Source organism: Bombyx mori, chromosome W (genome assembly GCF_030269925.1).
Source record: "Bombyx mori chromosome W, ASM3026992v2".
NCBI classification, from domain to species: Eukaryota; Metazoa; Arthropoda; class Insecta; order Lepidoptera; family Bombycidae; genus Bombyx; species Bombyx mori.
The window spans coordinates 9,638,199-9,642,624 of NC_085135.1; the positions used below are offsets into that span (position 1 = coordinate 9,638,199).

At 34.5% G+C, this 4,426-nt stretch overlaps 1 long non-coding RNA gene across 3 annotated transcripts; it reads right to left on the reverse strand.

Annotated features, from left to right (window-relative positions):
- Positions 1 to 872: 872 nt before the first annotated feature.
- LOC119629582 (uncharacterized) lies at positions 873 to 3,381 on the reverse strand. Of its 3 annotated transcripts, none has more exons than XR_009977017.1 (4): positions 3,261 to 3,381; positions 2,928 to 3,012; positions 2,168 to 2,442; positions 873 to 1,396 (listed from the first exon to the last, which is right to left on the reverse strand). It is a non-coding gene; the product is annotated as an uncharacterized LOC119629582 (long non-coding RNA). The 3 variants fall into 3 exon arrangements; XR_009977018.1 differs by having other exon boundaries at positions 3,244 to 3,380; XR_009977016.1 differs by having other exon boundaries at positions 2,928 to 3,359.
- Between the last annotated feature and the right edge of the window lie 1,045 nt (positions 3,382 to 4,426).

Genomic DNA, 4,426 nt, shown 5'->3' on the forward strand with positions numbered 1-4,426 from the left:
ATCCTTTCAAAATCAAAGGATATACCTGTATCCGTGAAGATCGTATTGACGGGTACAGTGGTGTTGCTCTTCTTGTAAATAGTGTTCTTAGCTTTAAACTTGTAGATATACCTGATCATAGTTTTGGTTTATCCATTATTGCGGTAATTGTAAATAATATATGTATAGTTAGTGTATATATTCCCCACCCTTCTGTAGAGATTTACAAAGAGTTTATAACTATTATTTTAAATCTTCCTAGACCAATCATAATAATGGGTGATTTTAATGCTCACCATCAAACATGGGGAAGCTCAATATCTAATGAATTTGGAGATATAATTCTTGATTTTGTTAATGAACAGAATTTGTGTATTTTAAATTCCGGAAGTCCAACTCGTAGAACTGGTCCTGATCAAATTGTTAGTGCTCCTGATATATCTATTTCCTCCCCATCTCTGGTGCCATCTTTGACCTGGGAAACATTAAAATTAAGTTATGGAAGTGACCACTATCCTATTATTATTTCATTTTCACACAATAACATAGTAATTAAGGATCATTCTAAACATAAGTCTACAATAAAGTACAATCTATCTCAAGTAACAGATGAGGATTGGAAAACGTTTCAATCGCGTTATTAAACTTGCCAACTGTGAAAATATTAATAACTTAGATTCCGAGGCACAAGCAAAAATTTTAGCTTCTGCTTTTATAGAAACAGCTGATGAAGTTTTCCCTTCTAAAAGCCCTTCTGGTATTTTTATTCCTTCTCCTCCTTGGTGGGACCGGGAGTGCACTCAGGCGGTAAAGGAGAGAAAGGCAGCCGAATTATTATATTTAGAAGAAACTATTACAGAAAATTTTGATATTCTAACAGAAACAATCAATAGTACTCGGAATCTTTTATTAAAAAAGAAACGAGAAGGTTTTAAAAAATTTTGTGCTTCGATTTGTCCTAATATCTCACCTTCTGAAGTATGGAACCAAATAAGAAGATTTAGATCTGCATATAAAGAAAATACAGTCAAAGACTTGCCTTATGATCTGGCTGACAAGTTTCTTGATAAATTAGCTCCCCCTTATGTTCCAGAAGAATGTTTAGCTCTTATCCCGTTTGTCCTTCCTTTCTCATGTTCAGATCCAGTTTCAGATTTTGATTTACCTTTTTCATTTAATGAACTGAAGGGGGTCATCTCGAATCTTAAGGACTCTGCTCCAGGTGATGATAAGATTCCTTATTCTTTCTTTGCCCATTTGAGTGATTCTTGTCTCACATATTACCTCAACCTTATAAATTCTATGTTCATTACATGTGTTATCCCAGAGTCATGGAAAAAACAAATTATTTTACCCATTCTCAAGCCTGGTAAATCTTCATCGGATGTATTGTCGTACAGACCCATAGCTCTCTCATCTGTAATGTTGAAAATTTTAGAACATTTAATTAAAATTAGACTGGAATGGTTTGTGGAAAGTAACAGTTTACTCAGTGACAGTCAAAACGGATTTAGAAGGGGTAAAAGCACAATGGACAATCTTGCTCTCTTTATAGTGGATATTTTGGTAGCTTTCTCAAACTCAGAATCTATTGTAGCTGGATTTGTGGATATTTCCGCTGCATATGATAATGTACATATTCCTACACTCCTTTTCAAACTACAGAAAATAAGGGTTCCTGTTAGACTAGCTAACTTGATTATTACTATAATGTCAAATCGAACTATCATTTTAAACTCTACCTCCTCAGATTCACAACAATCTAGAACTTTATGGAGAGGTCTCCCTCAAGGATCTGTGTTAAGTCCAATTTTGTACAATATATACACTTGTGATTTGGAAGAGACTCTTGGAAATCAAGTAAGAATTCTTCAATATGCTGATGACCTCCTTATGTACACTTGCAATAAAGACATACATAAGGCTTGCTTATCCCTTAGGAATTCATTTCTAACTCTTAAATCTTGGTTAGATACTAATGGACTTTCCCTTTCTGCCTCCAAAAGTTCTATTGTTGTATTCTCTAGAAAACGTTCTCTTCCTCCAATAAATATATTGTATGAGAATGAATTAATTTCTGTAAATAGTCATGTTAAATTTTTAGGTTTAATTTTAGATTCAAAATTGAATGGAATTCAACATTGTAATTACATTACAAACAAGTGTTTGAGTAATATGAATATCTTACGTTCTCTTGCCGGTGTATGGTGGGGTGCCCACCCATTCAATTTAAAACTTTTATATAATGCCATAGTAAGATCAGTTTTAGATTATGGTACTTTTTTACTTCAACCAGGGGATGTGAATGCTTTCAAAAAACTAGACTCTATACAGTCTAAATCACTCAGAATTATCACTGGAGCCATGAAATCTAGTCCTGTTACAGCATTACAGGTAGAATGTGTTGATCCTCCTCTTCATTTGAGACGTCAATATTTATCTGATAAGTTCGTTTTCAAATCCCTACAAATTCAAAATAATCACATTAATACCAAACTTAAAACTTTAAATGAACTCATAGAATCCTCTTCATTTTGGAAACATAAACAGGTACCATGTTTAATAATTAGCTACAGAAAATATTTGTCTATTCAAACTCCAACTCATCACTCTCTTAATTTCCCTCTATTTTGTGTAAACTATATGGCATTGATTTTAAAACCGGATATTCATCTTGACATGGGTGTTTCTAAGTATCAACCCCAACCAAATACTAACTTTAATTTTGTAATAGACCAAGATTGGAATGACTATAACCATATATATACAGATGCTTCCAAACACCCTCAAGGTTGTGTTGGTGTAGGAGTCTATCATTCGCAATCAAAAATAGTTGAAAAGATAAAATTACCATCTGAAACATCAGTGTTCACTGGTGAATGTTTTGGAATATACAAGGCCATAGAATACATTTTGATATTCAAACTAAAGAAAACTTTAATACTAACCGATTCAAAGAGTGCTTTACAGGCTCTTGCAAAATTTCCTCTTAAATCTCAACCGATTTACCCTATTCTCTTAGACTGCAGAAACCTGTTAATGAAATGTATGGATCAAAATCTTACAGTCTCATTTGTATGGATACCTAGCCATTGCGGAATTAAAGGAAATGAAATAGTTGATAGAATTGCAAACGAGGCTATCAATTGTGGTGATATTTATTGTTTCAAAAATTATAGTCATGATTTAGTTAGCCTCCCTAAAACTTATTTGAATAATGCTTGGAGTGCACAGTGGTATAATGGCGTTAAAGCGAAATATTACCGAAGGGTACAACCAACCATTCCTTCCAAACCATGGTTCTACAAATATAATTTTAAACGCCACGAGACTTCCAGTTTGATACGGATGAGATTAGGCCACACGTGTGGTCCGGCACATCTAGCGACGATCGGAGTGCTGTAGGCTTAGTGCGAGTTTCAAAAATCGAATCGAATGACTCGCATCGAGTGTACGCTCTTCACGGTGAAACGTGCGGAGCTCTGAGTGCGAGTTACTTGATTTGCAGGACGTTTATTCATCTTGAGAAGCGATAATTTTTTCTTTTATATTGGTAGCACGCAAGTTTTTTAAGGCGTTTAATTGAAATGCCAAGCTTTCTAACGATATTTATAATTATTCGGGTAATGGGTAATGTACCTGTGCTTAGTGCGAGTTTTTTTAATTACTCAGTCGATGTTAATGATATGTTTAATTTGTGTGAGGTTGTATCAGTGCCACCTAGTGGTAAGCTTATGAATTTCATTTTGTGGGAGAGAGAAGGTTTGTTAATGTTGCTGTCTCATGTATCGAATAGCTTTACCGAAGTGAGCCTCTCGATTATTGTATGTGCGAGTGCGAGTTGCAAATTAATGGATTTTGAGAGTATTTCTTCACTTTTAAGCAAGTTAAGTAGTCACTAAAAATTTTGCCGTGAAACCAATACAATATCAAGATTTTTTCTTTCGTTTTTAATAATAATGTTGTTTTTTAAGGTTTTATCTATTCTAATGGATTATACACATATATTTTTTCGGTTAGAAAATTTTATAGACGTCTAGCTAGTTGTAAATACATATTAATTCTTTGCTTTTTCATTTAATTCTTATTAAATCATTGCTTTTTTTTAAAGAGTTGTTTGATGAGAGAGAGAGAGAGTGAGATAGAGTTGTTTTTTTTTTATTGCTTAGATGGATGGACGAGCTCACAGCCCACCTGATGTTAAGTGGTTACTGGAGCCCATAGACATCTACAACGTAAATGCGCCACCCACCTCGAGATATAAGTTCTAAGGTCTCAGTATAGTTACAACGGCTACCCCACCCTTCGAACCGAAACGCATTACTGCTTCACGGCGGAAATAGGCGGGGTGGTGGTACCTACCCGTGTGGACTCCCAAGAGGTCCTACCACCAGTGAAAGAGTATTCTTTATTGTACACAAAATGAATAAATATTGTGAAACATTCT